The sequence below is a fragment of the Cucumis melo genome, chromosome 4 (genome assembly GCF_025177605.1).
Source record: "Cucumis melo cultivar AY chromosome 4, USDA_Cmelo_AY_1.0, whole genome shotgun sequence".
Taxonomy (NCBI): Eukaryota; Viridiplantae; Streptophyta; class Magnoliopsida; order Cucurbitales; family Cucurbitaceae; genus Cucumis; species Cucumis melo.
In genome coordinates, this window is record NC_066860.1 from 22,196,542 (window position 1) to 22,217,039 (window position 20,498).

Below are 20,498 nucleotides of genomic sequence, written 5' to 3' on the forward strand. Positions count from 1 at the left end.
ATCAAATTTTGTTCTGTGATATTTGAGAATCACTGTCAATACCTCGGTGTAGGTTTGGGATAATCCTTTGTTCCACAGTCTGGGTCTATTTACAACTAGACAATTTAGAACTCTTAGATGCACTAGTACTAGCAAGTGTATCTTTGATGTAGTCATCAATTCTCCAGAGAGGTCACAATTACCACGAGGAAGACATTTTTCCCATTCTACTAATACTTGTACTTTGCTATTCTGCCCGAGCCTGGCTGAGGAAGAATTACGGGACGTCAAACAAAAAAATATGTTGATTGAGTTGGGTATACTATATTTCATTTATAATGAAACCCATACCCCCATTAATGAAAAAGAAAAAAGAAAAAGATAAGGCCATTCCATTACGACAAAAGACCGAGACCCATCAAAATCTGTGGAATTCAAAAGTCCTTCGCCTTCAGACTCCTAACAGAGGGGTCCGCTATCACGATCATGATTTTTCTACCCATAAAAAGTCCTTTTGTTTTTGGCCGGTTGTGGGCGAGGATCAAAGAATTTGTGACACCGTTATTCGTAGCCATGTGCTCTATAATCTTTTGAGCTATGTCCCCATCCCGTCTCCATTAGATCTATTCCCGGGGGTGCCCGAAAAAAAGGAACCTTTCCTTTTTCTCTTTCCCATAAGAAAAAGTCTAGGGTTAAGAAGATGTGAAAGCGCCTTTCTCTTTATAAGAACAGTGCGTTCCAAGGTGTAAAGTGAGATAGAAAAGAAGGAGAGAAGGGGTTTTGAATAAGACGACCTTTTCATTTTTCATTTTTTTCCATATTGATATTGAAAAGTTCATATGGTAGATTTATGAATATGTAAACTAATTAAGCTACGTAGAACCAAAAACAAAGGTCCAGGTGACTAGTCTTCTAGTAGAATTGGAGAAGTCTGGAGGACCTCTTTGATCCACTAAGTCAAAGATGGAGCGTAAGGCACCATAGGAGTTGCGAAAGGAGTCCAAGATTCAAGTTGAATCAATGAACAAAAGTTGAGACATGAGTGCAAGTCAGAACCCTTATAGATAGGATTTGAGAAGAAAAATACAATAATGAAAATTAGTCAAATCTCTGAGGAACCCATGAAAGAAGAAGAAAGCCTAGGCAATCAATGAACAAGGAGAATTCTCATCAGTCCAACAAGAGAAAGCCTAGTGGAAGGATCAATGAAATATGATTTATGCCAATAAGAAAAGAAACTATCTCTAGGAAAGCCTACCATAAGAAGAGGCCAAGGAGGAGTGTGGACTCAACTCAAGCCTAAGGTCGATCATCAGGTGTTTTCTTATTCCATTTTGGATATAGAAAGCAAAAGTAGCTTAGTTTCATCAGAATCTTTGCCCGTGCCCGTGCAAGAATCAGTGTGAGTATTAGGACTAGCAGGTAGAAGCTAAAAGAGCAGGCCTTTGTCCATGAATTAGAATCTAAAAAGAAGCTTTCTTCGTCCTACCCACACACCCAACTCATCTTATTACAACGGAAATCGAGATAGACACAATGGAATCCAAGAAAAAGGTATTGTCGAGTAAAAGCATGTAACCAATTTCAAGGTCGGTCAAGAGAGATAGCAGCCTAGCCTCTTCGAGCCTTCGCATCGCTACGTGGGTGGCTACTACCCACTTTCTACTCATTCAGTAGTTCATAAGTTCTGACCAGTACCATTATAATGTGTGAGACTTTATCTGTCTGCAGCTGATCTTGCTAGCTTCTGCTTTTTGTTCGTGGATTTCCTTTCTGAACATTAACCCGGTTGTTTCAAGTTTGAAGGTGTAATCTCAATCTCAAATCACAAGTCTTTTCGACGCCTAAACTGGGATAGATGACCATACAATTCATCATCTATTGGTTTTCCTTATCATTCATAGCTCATTCAAGAGCTTTCAGATTCAAGAATGAAATTCCATAAATCACTTTGAATATTGTACTTGGGAACCTATTTCAAGGAATAAGACTCAAGAGGAGGCTCAAAGAATAATACCTCGTTTACGTGCTACAATAGATATGTTTCTTCCGATCTATCAAAAAGCCTAATAGGGGAAGTGGGCTTCTATAGTCTTGCGCTTCTAGGCATTTCGCTAATCGTACTTCCTTATAACCTTATTCAAGAGATCACCAATGGAAATGAAAGACTGCATTGGGGTGGGGCAATTCAAAGACTTTAAATTAGAAAAATCAGTCTATTTGCCATAAGGAAAGAGAAGAAGAAGAAGAAGAATTAAATTTGGATGGGTCTCACAAACTGATTACTATAAGTTGATGGAGCATACTTATTCAGTACGGTCTTGAACACCCATTACGTACGAAAGAATGCAATGACAATGACCAAAACATCAACCCCTAGGCTTGAGTTGAGTCCCCACTCCTCTTTTCGCCCATGAACTCTAGTAGGGCCCAGTTGCTTATTCCCGATCCATGGAGATGGTTAAGCGTCGAGCTCGTTCCTCATCCCAGTAGATTGAGTTATTGGATTCTGAAACCTTTTAGTCTTGCAACTTCCTCTCTTTTTTGGTGAATGATGTCTTTCAATGATAGCTTCAACGAGAACCTCTTCATTAAGAGTTGAGTTACAGCCAGAACCTACTTTTTGGAAGAAGACTGAAAAGTCATCAAGATCAAGCCTAGTGAAGGGAAGCGACCACCTACTTTTTGGATCAATGAACAAAGGATAGGGGATCAGTGGGTTTCGTCAATTAATTCACAGAAGAAAAGTGCAAGTGTACATTTGCTTAACATCAAAGGATTATTAAACTCTTTGAGCCTATGTTCACACATATTTCATATCCGTCCAAAGGCTAGGCTTTCCAATTATTTTTAGGTTTTTAGTGGCTTTCCTTTTTCTTGAACTTCTAACTTCCTCGCATAGTGGGCATCGACTTCTTCATTTATTTTTTGACTTGAACTTCAAACCTTTCATCCTAGGCTTTATATTCCATATTCAGGATAGGTTTCTTTAGTTGTTAGATCCATTCTTCGATCTTCTCTTGGTTGAAGAGGAAGTCATTAAATCAATGAATCCCTATTTCAAAGAATCCTAACTCGACTAGGCTAGGTTTTGGTCGTCAGCCTAGCTTATTTCTCTTCATCCTTTTATTGTGTTTTCATCCAAAAAAGCAAAAAGATCGGAATCGCTTGGTCATTCCTTATAGATGATTCTATATGAATCTACGGCAAGGAAGAAAATGTGGGATAAGCAAAGGAAAGAAAGAGCTAGATTCAACTACGGAGGACGAGTAGTCTTCTATAAGCTTTCCATTTGATCCAGAAGTCCAAAGTCATAGAAGGAGTTAGAAATCTATATTAACATGTATTCCCTCCGAAAGAGTCATGAAATGGAATATGAACCGGTGGAATTCATGAGTCAAGAGGACCCATTCGACCAAGGACCCATAAAAATAGAATAGGATCTCTTGATTAATAAAGATTAGTCACATAACAAGTTCATCTTCCATCTTGAGTCCAACAAGTGAGTTCCATAAATCAGTCCGACTATCCATTTAAAATAGCTTTTAGTTGAGAAGAGTTTCCGCTCGAGAAAGGGTCCAGTCAACTACTTTCCTAATGAGCGAGATTCGGTGACCAAAAGGAGCAATGGGCATACGTTACCTACCCTGGACACCTAATCAAAGAAACTGGTCTTATTTGTACTCTGTCTCTCTTTTGTCAGTCAGACTATAATGGGACTAGTCCGCTCATCCTAGTTCGTTTAAGCCCACATTCATGATCTAGTGGATTGAGATAAAAATATTAAGAGCATTTGCCATTGATGACACGATTTGATTGGTTCCACCCTTCCACCATGGGTCAAATCCTCCCCATTATCTCAACAAAAGGTAAGATGTGGCGCATCCGTCCAAGTGGTCTAAGGATTGGATCTCTTACATCTGAGGTTCTTCTTTCAGAGGTTGTTCCTGTCCACGTGGTGAAGATCGTACCATTCTTTTCATGCGACTCCTAATTTCTTACTTTATGACAAGACCCGGACATTGCTTTTTCTCTCTCTTCCCTTCCTCTAAGCCATTTCATTCTTTAACCTGGAAAAATAGTGCATTTGCGGGTCAAACCTCTCTCTCCTTTCAATCGAGACCTCCTTTCAAATTCTTTAAGCCTCTGCACTTGTTCATTCCACTGCAGAAGTGTCTATTGCTGGGGAAGGAGCTTACCTCTAAAGAAAGAGAAGTGTCTGTTGCTGGGGAAGAAGCTTATCTTCTTGAAGAAAGAGAAGTAGTGCGTCTTTTCCTTCCCCTATCACCTAAATGAAGGCATCTTTTGTCGAAAGAAGCTCAATGGTGAGATGCTAGTGAAAAGCCACTTTTCTAATAACGTAACGAACCTCATGACCAAGAGAAAGATCAAAGGCTGAAACGAGGATGCACTATTCTACATCAACGGAAAGTCAATGAACAAGCTCCTTTGGCATAATCAACCACTGTGTGGGGTGGAGTCGCTTTCGCTTCTTGTTGCGTGTTTTACCTTTGACTTGTTATGATACAAACAGAATGAATTAATGGCTCCTCTGGGTGAGTGATGTTCCGAGGTGGGTTTGTACTCTTTCCCTTTCATCCTCTTTTGTGTGTCAGTCATAGACGATAGTCGGACTTCCAAACCTACTAAAAAGAGATCATATTCTATTATTATGGGATTATAATTCCACTGAAACTTTTGGGATCACTACTCCTATGACTAATGGAGTTAGTCTTTCAACTTAGTCCTTACTCACTTATGATTATACTAACTAAAAAAGGATCTGAGGCTTACGAAACAGCAGGCTCTTTCTCTAGCTTTCGCAACTAAACCCCTAACCCTATTTAGAGAGCTTCTTTATGGGAGAGATCCAGAACTCCAAAGAGAGTCTTTGGAAACTGCGCTTGTCAGAATACTTGAATTAGATGTAACCTTACTTTATGTGATAGCTTTCCTCTCTCCCTCTAACAGATATGATATAATACCCTTATAACTAGAAATTCGATGAAAAGTGTTCGTCCTCAGTAGAAGGGAAAAGTTTCCTCTTTGACGAGGTTTCTTTAATGTTCACAATGAGAAGAGTTGCTCCTACTTTCAAGAAAAGAGAACTAATTCATTCAACTCGGGACAACTGCCCTAGCCTCTATCTAGCCGATCATGACTTTGAGGCTGACTCCCCTACCTATTTGTCGATTTCAATCACTTATCTTTCGTCTCTTACCTAGCTTCTGATCATAGTATTGATTCAAGATCAAGAGAGAATTCCTTATCTTCTTCAAGAGAAAGTGAGACTTTCAGGCCAACTTTATGATAGCTTGAGCTTTACTCAACACATAGGCTTTCCTATGGCACAAGAGAGAATTCCTCGATTCCCACTTTGACTCATGAAAGTGACAGTTTGTTTCCCTCTTCAAACTTGTTTCAGTTTATCCTAGGACATAATAATCAAATTCATCTTTTTAGTAGGTTGAGGCCTTCTATGGAGCATAAGAAGGTGAGGACTTTGATTAAAATATCAAGTGGAATAAATCCAAGATAATGATGCCTTATTCAAAGAATATTGACTTGACTCATTCTCTTCGCCTATCCTTTTGCAAATAGTGAAATATATTGATCGATGAGAGAATGTTGATGCAATGTCTGTATTTATCCTACTTGGGGAACTAAGAACCTGCTCTTCGCTATGGAGCATATTCATACCTTTGTAGGATAGACGAGATAGATATGATACCAGACACAGGAGACTTTGATCCTAATTTTTCTACTTAATCAGCAGGGAGTTTCTTCCTCGTGACTTTCTTTGACCCTTGTTCTGTACGTGAGTAAGTGAAAATCGAGTGATTTATTACGAACTCTTTCTATCTTCTCGCTAACGTGTTCTGGAAAGTTCCCAAGAACTCAAAAACTGAATACGGAAAGTTGCATTCATATACACATGATAAGTGGAATCAGCTGAAAGAATGGACGCAACAAGAACTACTGCCTCTCTCTTGGGTCAATCCTATAGGGTGGAGTTTATTCTGGAAACCAGGTTCTGCCTTTCTTCCACATAAGGGTCAAAGAATGTTCGTCCTGGTTACAGGGTTTTTCAATCAAATGAGTTCTACCTTTCCCGAGTGGGTAAGACCTTTTACTGAGAGAACTACTGTAATTCTGCAAATAGAATACCTGCTCCTCAATCAGCTCGAGCGTTGGGATTATGGAGGGAGATTCTGTAAAATGAATGATATAAAAGAGAACTAGGCACAAGAATGGTAATGATGTGCCTTCCTTCCAAGATTCACCAAAGGCGGAATAGAAGAAGAAAATCTACTATAAGGTATTTCAACCAGTGCAAGCTAAAGAGTTCGGGATAGGACAAGTAAAGCGTCTAGATACTTTTGACTATCTTTATTCTATGGGGTCTTCCCCTTCTTGAGACAGGTAAGAGCTAGTCTGCTGCCTCTATCTCTAACCTCCCACCCGTGGCACTTTTGACCTTTATTTATTAAGTATAAGCTTTCTAGTCTCATTCTGACCTTTCCCCTTCCTATTGAGAGGAAACCTCTATGTCGGGCGAGCAACATTCCTATCTCCAACCCTTTTACCGCGAGAAAACCTTTTCTTAGTATGGTAGGCTTTCTCTTTCTAGCTTCTGAAAAAGATATTGCAAATCTCCTTTGAAAAGAAGAAAGATCTAAAGAGTAGCTGCAACAAAACTAATTCTTTTTTAATAATTAAGAAAAGTCACTTATGCAGCTTAAACAACTAAAGCTACTACCGAAACCGATTATGAAAGGTAGAGCCTAACTCAACTCCTAAGCTACCTATGGCACATCCTCCCCTATGACATGACTAGAAAGACGAAGTTTGCTATTAAGGTGGTAACAATTGAATCCGAGTCAAATCGAAAGGAGATTCACTCAATAAATAAGGATCCATCTGAAGGACTCAGAAATCCATATTAATTAACGGGTTAGTAGAATTTCTCAAATTCTTTGAGCCTTAGAAGTTGTTTCGCTTCGCACCTCTGAACTGGTCTCGCCTAGTCTAAGATCTTTCTTCTTAATTTTTACCTTTCCGAGATGCTCGATTGCTAGTAAATCATCCTATTCTGTGACGTACTTCTTTCGCTTCCTTAGAGATGAGTCCCCTACTTTTTCTGGTAAATCAAATCATACCACTCACCTAGACCTTTGTTTTTCCACAGGACTTCAGACCACTCAAACTTTTGAGATTAGAGGAAATCCTAGCTTTTGGAGTCGTCTTGAAAACTGAGTGAGAGATCTGACCTTTCTTATAACCCTAGAAAATAGAGAAATAATGTTCAAATTCCTGCTTATATAGATATATAAGAAGATCATCAAAATGAAATGGAGAATGATAAGATAAGAACGTTGATATGGAGATAGAAATAGTTAAGGACCATTAAAAGGAAGTTCAAATACTTAAGGAAGAAAGCCTAGGGCTAATACGAGGCAATGAAAAGAATGAGAAGAACGCTTCTTCCTTACAGTTCTGATTCCTTCTTATCATACGAATATCGATTCCTTATAGGAAAAACCTTCTATATAAGTTCACCCTTCCGAAGAGGTGTTGCTACCAAACTAGCCATCCCTTGTTTTCTCGAAACTAATAAGTTGAGCAGCTTCTCTCCTGATACAGAAGATGAATGGGACACTCGGCCTCAGACTCCTCGACTTAGCATACTTAGTCTTTGGACTAATCTTGTCTTTTTTTCCTTCGTCATCCTCTTCCTATTTTTGTGACTACAGAGAATGAATCTTTAACCTGTTTGACTTTCCTTGTTCATTGACTTTTTTACTATATAAGTCGTACTCTAACCTCTTTCTGAGGCTTCTTCTCATACGACCTGGAATTCTTGATCTTACTTTGAGGGTACCGATCCTGTCCCATGATAAAGAAGAAAGAAGCGTAAGGCGAGGCTTTACGAAAGAGAGATAGGGGAAGAAAACATAGGTGAAACTAAGCAACTTCAATTGAAAGGACTAAAGCTTCTACCGCCAACCCTAGGCTTTCTCCTTCAGTCTTCTTATGCTTCTTCTGAAAGAGAGGTGAAAGCTCCATGGGCACTTCGCTATCCCTTTTTTGACTACTCTCTCAAACGGGAGCTACTTTGGTCTTGCTACATATAACCTATCCTTGACTCTCTCTACTCATACCTTTCTGGTAAAGCTACTTTATCTTTCTTTATGAATATATGAGAAAATGAAATAAAAAACAAGAAGAAAGATATTCCTTCTACGCAAATTCTTTACGCCTCTGCTTTCAAGTCTAAAATCTAATGATTCTTCTCTCTTTATTTTTAATTAAGGGCTTTGACATAGCTTAATATTTGATCATTCTTTAAGCCTTAACAGTCGCGTTGCTTCGCACCTTCGGATAGAAGAATACGAATTTCTGACTCGTCTGGAGCTATCGTTTAGGACCACTAAAAAACCACTAACAAATGAAGGGTAAAGATGTCAAATCAGGTTTTTCCCTATCAATGTTGACTCTTAGGAGGTTTAATTTCTCTTGAACATGGAAAGTCGGTATTTTGCATCAATCTCGAAATCTCTACTTTCTTTTAAAAAAAGATAGAACTCGTTTTGACTGTTTGGGTGATTCCACGAAAGGAGATTTCCTGTGGCCTTTCACTTCCTTTGATTTCAACCATTGAGCTTCTTCAGGACAAAGTGGCTCTTAGTTGAGGAGAGGGTGGACCCCTTCCCTCCACCCAGGTATCGTAGCATAAGTGGATGAAGTCTTGAGTAAAGCAAATATGATTAGGAGTTCATTCTCTCTTCAAGCATGTATCGTTTATAGTAGGAGGTTTCCCTACGTAGCGGTAGGAGGAAAAATTCTGGAAGTTTCCCCTAGGTTAACTCCTTATAAAGCCTTGTATAATAAAGGGCCTTTTGGCTTGAATCCATGGGCGAGAGGCTAAAGAGCTCTATGGTTTAGTGATTCCACATAAAGTTTCTCCTTATAGTCCATTTTCTTAGCAAATTCAAACCCTTCCACGTCTAACTTCAAGAGCTAGAAGAGAGTGGGCCTCACGAGACCCATCAAAATGCAATTCTTCTTTTAAGTAGGAGATAGGACAACCTTGATCTAGGAATCAGAGCCATCCTTAAGAGGTACTAGGTCACTACCTTTCTTTCTTAGTCTATCTAGCTGTGACGGATGACTCAGAAGAAGTGGCACAAGATCTTATGCTACTAGGTCAAGTTTGGAGTCTGAAACCATTCTCCAACTTCTCTTTCTACTTCAATATGGTAAGCGGGCCTGCGATCGTCTTAATTGAGATTTGGAACTCTTTCCTTCCCCTTTCGATTTAACTTGCAATCCCTTCCCTATTATATGAACAATTCCTTTTCTTCCAAAAATGGTAAAGAGACTGATACTGTTTTGAAATATTGCGTACTAGTCAGATACTCAAATAGATAGTTTGGGAAAGCTACAGCCGCTTAGCGCATATCGACTAAGCATGTCCCTAGATAGCTAAACATGTGCCACTAGGGTTAGTGTAGTATAGGGTCTTCCTTTTCTGTCGATTCCTTGAAAGATCTCCTACTTTGAATCTACCTCTTCGAGAGAAATGCATCCTTCTCCTCCTACAGCACCAATGTCCGTCAACTAAAAAAGAAAGAAAATTTATCTCGTTATGAAACTCGATTCGTTCGTCAACTCCTTACGAAGCCTTGCCTTCGGTCATCTTGTGTCCGATCAACCTCATAGAAGGACTACGTTTGGACTTCTTCTAGACATAATCCTGAAATTCCTTTTCCTTTAAGTAGGTTCTATAGGCATAGTTAGAGAGGGAAATTCGTATCCCAGGTCTCATTCTCAATCCTTTGTTCCTTCTCTCTCTCGTTTTACAACTCACTCTTACCTTTCTCCTTTACAGTCGCTTTCGCTTTCTCTACAAGACAATCTCGTCTTCCTTTCTCCTTGGCTCTTGGTGGGGAGTTATCTTGTATGAGCCTAATTCTTTTCTTCTACCAAAACTGGGAATTCATACTTTGTATTTTCCCTGACTTTCTCATTCATCAGCTCTTTAGCTTCTCACTAGGTAGGGAAAGTAGTTCTTCTTAGAAAGATTTCCACTTATGAAAGAAAAAGATCCTGCCTTTCGTACTTCGACTTCTACAAACCTCCAACGGAGCGGTCAATCTGGAAGAGCATACCTGATACCTATGGGAAGAAAGCTAGCTAGCCTTATGGAAGAACTATTTCATCCTATATTGAGCAGACTTCTGTCTCCTTCGTTTCTGGATAACACCTTGGTGATTTTATCCTTACCGCTACGTGGGATTTTGAGATATTGAATAAGCAAATCTACCCTCTGATTTTATGGATCGATCTCGAAAGTACATCGACCCTTTCCAATCTTGGCTACATTGAGTGGTTTGGGTTATGGGCTTAGGATTAATACGATCTTTCTATAAAATATACTGATTTTTCTTCTTTTTTTTCTTCTTTTCTTGGATGGAATCTCAAATCTAGATTACTTGGCTTGCTACCTTGATTTCCTCTATTCTTCTTCGTTTCTTGGTTCTATTCTTGGTCCTAGTCTTGTTTTCCCCTTCCCACTTCCCCCTTGTACTTTCCCTCCTTCTAGTAATTATTTCATTCTTTTTTTATCTTTCTCTTCCTTTTCCAATCCATTCCCATTAATATTTTCTCTTTGATTTTCTTTCTTGTTAATAAGTGAAATTGAAAGCTACTTATTGTTTTGATTAGTCGAGTTTCAAGTTCAATTTCTCATTCAACCTATTCTTTGTTAGCCAAACCCTCTGATTCTCCGTTACGATTAGTCAAACCTCAATCCAAAAACCTGAAAAGAAGCGATTTGCCGACAAGGGGGTTTTATTTCTAATAAAGGAGTAGGATCCAAACCCATCATATATAGGCAATTCACATATGGTAATTGCCCCTACTAATACTAATCAAAATACACGAAAATTTCTCCCCTTCAATTGAGGGAATACAAAGACCCATGCTTCGAATCATCGGTTTCCTCTTACTTTTAGCAACTTTTAGTAATGAATCTGAACTAATCATATATGTTAACTTCCCTACTAATTAATAAGGTAAAAAAAGAATCGATTCTTTCTGGGGAGGATTTGAGTAAGTTAGCTAGTGAGCATCCGATTGTCCTTTGGATTGATCAATACATAAACTACGAACAAGCAGGCCAAAGTACAATCCAATTGCATTCCTCAGAAAGTTATAAAGGAACCAAGGTGGTGAGTGGATTTGCTCCGCGTACATAGGCTTCTGACTGCATAGAGCAGTGTCAGAGGATAAGCACCTTCAAACCTTCTCGGATATGAAAGGGGCACCCCTTTGATCAATATGCGAGGGACCGACTAGCGTAGGGTGTGTGTCGCGAGAGAGAGAGGGAAATATTAACAACATGAGAAAGAGGTCATTCTTTAGAAGAAAATGACCATCTCAGGTGTACCGTCCAGAAGGATACAAAAAGGCACTAACTGTGCAACCAACTACACCCCTAAGAAAAAAGGGGATGAGTAGTGCTGCCTTTACGAAGAAAGAATGGTATCCCTGGCTGCCATTTATCACATTTTCAAACCTCATTCATGGAAAGAAATCAAAGAGCTCTAACTAAGGTCAAAGTATAGTGATAGTCTGAGTCCCTTTGATCCTCAGACGCCAAGCAAAGTGGGTGACGAAGGGCAGTCTATCAAAGTGGATCTTCACTCGAGGCACGAGCTAAGTTGAATGGTTACCACCTAGTAAAAAGATAGTACTAACCCGAAGATCTTGGGCTGGGTAGTGGCCCCTAATAACTTGACTTTCTCTTAGCGAAAGGACGTAACTATATCCATACCATGAAAAACAAGCTGGAGGGAGAAATGGCTCTGACTTAGTAAAAAGATAGTACTAACCCGAAGATCTTGGGCTGGGTAGTGGCCCCTAATAACTTGACTTTCTCTTAGCGAAAGGACGTAACTATATCCATACCATGAAAAACAAGCTGGAGGGAGAAATGGCTCTGACTTAGTAAAAAGATAGTACTAACCCGAAGATCTTCAAAAAAAGGAAAGACCAGAATCTCTCTCTATAAAGTCTAGCTTTAGGTCTTCTCTCATGCACCTGCTCATTCAATAGAGAAGGGGACCCGAGCCTCCCGTACGCACTCAACGATAACAAGAAGGGATGCATTACTCTGTGTTTTACGAGCTCCCCCTAAGCAGGGAAAACAGAGAAAGGAAAGGAGAGGGCAGGGATACCGCATAGTGGGGGGCATACTTAGGGATACCATATACCGCAGAAGAGTTCTTTCTTCTTTAATTCTTCTTTTTAGAAGAATGAGCAGTAGGAAAAAGCGAGCCCTCATCCTCAGAGCCATATCTAGAGTTAAAAGTACTAGATTATGTCAGTGATAGTTCCATGCCCACATAGTGGTAAGTGGTAGTTGCAAGTTTAGGTCAAGGCTTGGGGCCTGAAATCAGCTTAAGATATGAAGGGAGTCCCTTTGTCCATTGAAGCGGTTGAGCACTTTTCTTTCTCGGTCAATGCCTTAGGTCGAGTAACTTTACTTTAGTTTTTTTCCCTCTCTCTTAACTTTGTGCCTCGTGCCTTTTTCTATGCTATTTAATCCGTTCGTACGTTAAATGCACACATTGTTGGAATTGGTGTCCCAAAACTTATAATTTGTTATTTGATTCAATAAATTTTATTATTGAATGCTATAATCTTAAAACCAATAAATTTAGGTCCCGAAGCTATTTTATTGAGTTTGTCAAATACACTTGAACTTTATGTTGAGACATAAACATGGATTAAGTTCAAGTTAATAGTCCAAATAATCTATAGTGTATGAATAAGGTTGGGCGCCTTATTCTGGATAAACACTATGGATGTGGCCCGCTCCATATTTAGTACAAACGATGTAATCCTAAATCGTTCATGTAGAGACATGGGAATGGGGCATCCTATGTAAATGGTTTGCATAAGACTGAAACCACGAAATAGTCTTTTTTTTGTTATAACGCCGTAAACTATAAACTGACTATTTCAATTATGATGACCTAGGTAACTTGATCTTAATCCTAAGCTAACTATGAACTTCTGTTCATTTGGTAGTATCCTTAGATCTGCATAGATGAGGGCAGCTCATCATTGTTGGCCCAATAAGCCTCCCATTTCAGGGATAAGATCGAGTGGATAGCTAGGGACAGAGGGTGCAAGACGAAATTCACTCCTACCCTTTTGTGGGACAATAAATAGGTTGTTCCCTTAAGGACTGAATTTAAGTCTAGAACAAAGGGCCCCACCTTCTCATTAGCCCGAGAAGGATTCTGGTTTAAAGGTTGGACCTTAAACCAATTATTCAATAGTGGATCAGTGGGTCTTAAGGAACAAGATGTAATCCAGGGGTAAAACGATATTTTGACCCAGTCGATATTACGAACAACCTGTGAAGGATCAACTTACTCATCATGGTTATATCAGGTTGACAGAAATATATCTATAGTGAAGGGAGTGCAACTAAGAGTCTTTAGTGGAATGACTCTTTAGTTAACGAATATTGATTAAGCTTGGTCTAAAAGAGTTTAGCTAGTTAATCTCGAATCGTTGGAACCCATGATCTATCGGTCCACTAGGCTCCCTTACTAGCTCATATAGATTCAACTAAGAACAAAATGTTGAAGTAACTCGAATTGTTCGAATTAAGAATAGAGAGAGAAATCGAAAAATATATAAGATATAAGTCAGTAAAAATAAACTTTAAGCTTTGTGTTTAAATATGATTTAAATAAATATAAATATAGATTCATATTTAAAAGCTTAAAAAGTTTTGAAACAGTCAAAGTTGTAAAAGTCAACATGTTGACTTTTAACTTTGAACTTTGACCGAATTTATATTTAAATATGATTTGAATTTTAGAGAAATGAATACGAATTCATACTCGGAAGGTTAGAATTAGTTAAGATGGGAAAAATAGTAAAAAGTCAAAAAGTTGACTTTTGACTATGAGAAGTCAAAGTTTGACTTTGACTTAATTGGTCAAATGACCAAAATACCCCTATTGACTAATTATTCTATTAATCAACGGTTAATGGGAGATGTTGAAAATTATTATGAATTTGAAGCCACTAATTCCATTAAGAATTAATGGATTAATGAGGTGTTGAACGTATATGAAATATATTTCATGTAATTTGCATGAAGATTTCATATAAAACATTTCTCATTACAGAATGAGAAGAGATGATGTTCTACTGAATGCTACCTAAACGATACACTACCTCTTTCTCAAAAGTTTTACTTTAAAATCCCGAGTTCCACAACTCTGTTCTTGGTCCTGAGCATATTAGGTCAACTTAGTGGTTGTTCTTGTTCGTGATTTTTAGGCAGAGAAGAAAAAAGATCGAAGAAGAAGTACATAACAATAAAAGGTAAGTTCATCGTTTACCTTTTAGGCTTTTCATTTAAGTCCATCGCATAGCATATGCTTGTTGCCTTCTAAATCGTTTAGATGCATATAGAGTAAAGCATGATCCTTTATTTCCGTTGCAACATGTCTCTTATTGCTTTTCCATCATGTGGTACCAGAGCATGCTTAGCTTTACTCATATGCATATGGTGGGTTCCACTACTATAGAAACTGACTCTCTTGACAGTTTTAAACTATCAAGAATGATTATTCTTGACGGTTTTAAAACCATCGTTGAATTCAATGTCAAGAAAGGCAATTTTCTTGACAACTGTAAAAAACATCAAGAATTGTTAATGTTGACAGTTTATAACCGTTAAGTATTCAATTATTCATGACAGTTTAGAACCGTCAAGATTATAAGTTTTAATGACAGTTTAGAACCGTCAAGAATGTGACTATGAATGACAAAAACCATCAACAATACAAACATTCATGACATATTAAAACCGTCAAGAGTGCATTTTTCATGACATTTAATAACCGTCAAGAAAATGATTGTTTATGACATTTTGTACCTGTCAAGAGTATTCTTCTTCATTTTTTAAATTGTAGTTTATTTATATTATTGTTCCTCTATTATGCTCCAATTGGTCCAAGAATTCTACATATAAACGACAAATATACATCAAATATAGTTTTAAAACTCAAACATAAATATGCACTAGAACAATTCCAAAACTTTAACATATATTAACATTTTACCATATATGTATCAAAATTTCGAAAACTTTACATATTTGTTCGATATTGTCATATACAAAAACATTACTTCTATCAACCCAACTCAATGACCTTGAACGAAACTTGACTTCAAAAAAACTTGCATTCTGCATCCTCTACTACCTCTAATTCATGAGCTAAAATAAGTACCACCAACAGCAGAGCCAATCTACAAGAAGTTGATAACATCACAACAACAAAGTATGTTCAAAACTTATTCAGTCAGATAAATCAACTAACAACTATTAAGAGTAAGCTGGTCATACTATACAAATAAAATCACAGTTTCTATTCTCCAACAACCATAATGAATTTAACACACAAGTTTCGAATTCGAGATTCTTGTTGTGGTTTTCCCATTCCAAAAAAGACAGATGAATGCTAAACCTACAAATTCAATTTCTTGCATATGCAAAATTGTTGCCTAAGTTCATTTACAAATACTCAAAAGTGTCCTTCCAAACACAATTACCCGTGATCATCCCCATTTCATTCCACGAGAAAGATTGATCGCAGATGCCTCTCACGTTGTCAAGTGGATGATAGACTATTAATTATACTATCAATGTCACAGGCCCATAGACAAGTCAATAAATTAAACCCCTGAAGTGAGACATGGCTTTCATCCCCTCTTGTATAATTTCCATATCATCAATGAAAATTTTTATAATTTAAAAATTTCAAAGACAAAACTAAGTTGGTCGAACCAAGACATGAGATAAGTATTCTTTTATCAAAAAAACATATGTGTGTGTATGAGATAAATAATAAATTGATAGTTAATCAAAAATTAAATTTAGTGATACTTACATGAATACTATAAAATAAAGACAGAACCAGACGCTGTATAATAGATGATTCCTATATCAAAAATAAAAGAATGAGATGCTTTAAAATGGAAGGCTACAAAAAATAAATTAGTCCTTGAACTATAACACGTATCAATTTAGTCCTTATACTTTTAAATATCTAACAATTTCGTCCTATCATGAAAATCTCAAACTTAATTGCCAATTAGGATTACAAAATGACTAATATAATTAATAAACAAACTTAACCTTTAATTAGTCTTGCATAAGAAAATTCATTAAATCTTGATAGCATTATCATCGCCTGGGACTAATCATTACAAAAATGTAAAGGACTAAATTGATACATGTTAAAATTCAGGAACTAAAATGTTACAAATTTGAAAGTACCGGATTAAATCGTCACAGACTAAAGTTTGTGGATTTAAATGTTACTTCCATGAAATTTTAAGGTCTAAAAGTGATCGTAACCAACATTGGTTCTTTAAATCATGACAGGCTTAAAAATAAATGTACTGTAGGCATGAAGAGCATAACTATAGACCACAGAAAAAATGTTACCTTGATTTATGAGTTGCTCATTTAAAGTTCTTCTGCCAATAGCTCAAACTCTGAAGAGGCTTAGTGCCCCAGCCCAAAATTTAATACTCGGCCAGATAGAAGGCTAATCTGACCTTGAACCTAGTTAATAGTATTGAAAACCAACATTAAGATTGTCAATAGAGCTCATTCCAACATAACCATCATAATCAAATGAGAGCTTGCCATGCACAATATGATCCTAGCATCATTTTTTAAACCAACTACCAAGCCATCCAAACAAATGATATCGACAAAATATTTTCTAAGGGACAAAGCACATAAGACTCAAAAATCAACATCGGCTAGAATACTAAGCTCAATACAACTCACCTAAACTATTAGCTAATTTGGCGAAATAGCAAAGACCAAAAAAAGTGAACAAGTATGGTTCATCAAATAAGAAAATAGGGAGCACAAAATATCAAAAGAGCTAGACAGTTAATTGTATCACTATAGGGACAAATCAGAAGAGCATCATATATAAAGTTGTCATCAAAACAAGGAAAATACAGAGAGTCAGTAAATATTAATCACCTATAGGCAATATAACGGAAAGCCAAAACTAAACATTGAAAAAGCCATTTGTGAGACATGATGTAGGATGAAATGCTAGAAAATTTGTATAATCTAGGTTGTGTTTGTGTAATTGTTAATTTTAAATCAAGTAGTGTGTAATTAGTTTTTGAAATTCATATGTTCATCACTATCTTGTCGTAAGACTACAAATAGGAAAAGCAAGCATATGTGTATAGGGTTTGTACTACATATATAGCTCATACGAAATGGTTCATGCTATTCTGTAATGAAGCACTTCTCTGTATCCAGATTTCTCATGCTGAGTGAACAATCTAAACTGAGTTTCAAGTTAATTACAAACCTGAACACGACTCCAGAGCAAAGGAACTGAAGCCTTGGCATTATTTCGAACATAAACATTTGTCGTGAGTGGTTGATTAGGAAACTCCAAAAGAAGTGTATCTGTATCTGTTGTCAAGTTATGATTGGAAATTGTAAGGCTTCGAGGAACAGCATCATACAGAGTTCCAGCACTGTCAGAATTTTCTGGAAAAGCCAAACTACGTCCCCCTACATATATAAACATATATTTAGCATCTTACCAAACTACTGCTCCAAAATACAAGATCTCCTAATTAATAATATGATGAACTATTGAAAGAGGAATTTAGTCATATACCTGAAGAATAAGAGTACCAATGGTCACCTGACCATGAATGACATTGACGCTATTTCGCTCCATTAAAAATTTCAAGACCTTTAACAGATAATATCGTGGAAATACCAAAATTTAACACAGTAAAACCTTGAAGGCCTTATTAATGCTAACAAAAGAGCACTTAATTCTATTTCTAAACAAGATCTATACATACATAAATATATACTTATGCTTCCCAACGGTCCATTCCCAGACAATAATTTTTTTGAAACCGAAACATCATTTTTCATTGATGAAATGAATAGAGGCTACTCCCTATTATTTGGATCCTTTTATTTTAATCGTAACAATTAATGAAATAATGTCAAGCTTGAGTACTAATATGCTACTAGAAGTATGATTGCAAGTCAGATACGTTATATGGTCAAATAATAAGAAAAGGGGACTTAAGTTAGAAAAGAAACACAACAAAGAGCAAAAAAGGGGTCGTCGATTGTGAAGAATCGACGGATTCAGTGGTGAAGATTAGGCAAATTCGACGTTCTTCGGAGGAGGGGTTCTTTGACGGAGGGGTCGTGGGTCGACGGTGTTCTTCGACGTTCTTCGGTGGAGGGGTCGAGGGTCGACAACGTTCTTCGAGTTCTTCGGCGGAGGAGTCGTGGTTCTACAAGTTCTTCAGTATTCTTCGGCAGAGGGGTCGTGGGTCGATTGCATTCTTCGGTGGAGGGGTAGTTCGGCAGTTCAGCACAGGCGTTGGGTTGTCGATCTTTGCGAGAGAGATGGGTGTATGGAGCGCACGAGAGGAGTTGTCGTGGGGTTTAGGTTGTGAAGAAAGGAAATTTGGGGTTTAGTTTTTTTTTTAATTGAAATTAGTTTTTTATTTAAAAAGTAAAAAGAAATTAGGTTTTTTTAAAAAAAGAAATTAGGTTATTATTTTTGTCAATTATTTAGTAATTCTTGACGTTTTTGAAACGTCAAGGAAAATCATCTTACTTGACGTTTTAAAAGTGTCAAGAAATTTTAAAATTACTCCTCTCCGCCTTTTCATAAAAATTAGTGACGTTTTAAAACGTCAAGAATTTAATCGATATTACTTGACGTTTTTAAAACGTCAAGGATAACTACATATCATTTGACGTTTGAAAAACGTCAAGAATGTCGAATTCATAAAAATTCTTGACGTTTTAAAAACGTGAAGAATTTAGTAGATAATCCTTGACAGTTTATAACCGTCAAGAAAAGCTTCATATTTCTTGACGGTTTAAAAGCGTCAAGAAAACTAAAAATTGACTACCCTCCGCCTTTTCGTTAAAATTCTTGACGGTTTTCCTTTTAAACCACCCCTATCTTGACGTTTTTTTCAAAAACCGTCGAGAAATTAAAAATGCAACCGTAAAAAAAGATTGTTTTTCTAGTAGTGTTCTTACAATTTATGTGATAAATTGATATGGTTGAACTATAAATAGATTAGTTTTGATTTTGGCTCTAAATTAAGTTGTTTGTTTGCTTTAATCTTTGTAATTAGCCCTATTGGTGGCTTAGTTTAATTTTGCAAAGAGTCTGTAATTTATTGGAGTCATTAGAGTTGAGTATAGGTTGTAATTCATTCATTCGGGAAGAAGAAGATGTTGTTTAAAGAAGCTCAGAAGGAGATGTATCAAGTCTTTCGTTCACTCTCTCAAAGATCGCATATGGTATGCGCATCGCTTGGGCCAGTGAACATCGCACTTACCAGTAAAACGATCGTGTATGGTACGTGTATCGTTTGAAGTAGACTCCATCGCTTACCAGCTAAACGATCGCGTATGGTACGCATGTCGTTTTAAGAAGACTCTATCATTTATATGCTAAACGATCCCGTAAAGTACGCGTATCGTTTGCATAAGAAACGATCGTATACCCGCTAGGCGATCGTGTAATGTACGTGTAGTTCTATCGCTAAACGATCGTTTACCTCTTAAATGATCACTCATTCGCTAAGCGATCGCGTAAGGTATGCGTAACGCTAAGCGCTTAAAAGATCGTTTACATGCTAAGCGATTGCGTATGGTACGCGTGTCGCTGGCACCTATAAACGATCGTTCACCTTTGTAAACAATCGCTCACCTAAAACCCTGCTATTCAAAGATCGTGTACATGCTCAGTGATCGCATATGATTTGATCAGCGATCGCATATAGTTTGCTAAGCGATCGCGTATAGTTTGCTCGGTGATCGCATATGGTATGCGAATCGCCTATGCCCGTGAATGTCATCTGCCTGCACAACGATCGTGCAAAGATTATTAAGCGATTATTGTACTCCATCAAATTATTATTGTAATAATTTAGTTTTAACTTAATTTAGAGAGTCGAAACCAGTCTATTTTAGGGTGTTTTAATTAATCTTGCATATGATGTATGTTTAATTATTCCTAAAAATTATATGTGCATATTGTATGACATATAGTTTTAAAATCCCACCATAGGTTAACATGTTCATGCATGTTAAGAAATTAATATGGAAATTAATTAATGTGATTAATTAATTGTTAAATTAATATGATTAATTGAAAGATTAATTGAATTTTAATTTTTTAAAATATGATTTAATAAAATTAATCAATAATTAATTTATTTAAAAGGTTAAATAAATCAAAAAGCCATATTAATTTGTTGTTCTTCTAGATGAATGATTATAGGTTAGTCTAAGAGTTTTATAATTGTTATAAAATGAATTAGACTTTAAAATCTATAATAAAGATAAGATGCATGCTCACTTAGGTTAAAACCATATCTTC

General features: G+C 37.0%; 1 long non-coding RNA gene across 2 annotated transcripts; it reads right to left on the reverse strand.

Annotated features, from left to right (window-relative positions):
• Positions 1–15,105: 15,105 nt before the first annotated feature.
• On the reverse strand, positions 15,106–18,566 carry LOC103502749 (uncharacterized). 2 transcript variants are annotated; one of them, XR_007819990.1, is made up of 4 exons: positions 17,424–18,566; positions 16,526–16,645; positions 15,966–16,016; positions 15,106–15,324 (listed from the first exon to the last, which is right to left on the reverse strand). It is a non-coding gene; the product is annotated as an uncharacterized LOC103502749 (long non-coding RNA). The 2 variants fall into 2 exon arrangements; XR_540634.3 differs by lacking the exon at positions 15,966–16,016.
• Positions 18,567–20,498: the final 1,932 nt, after the last annotated feature.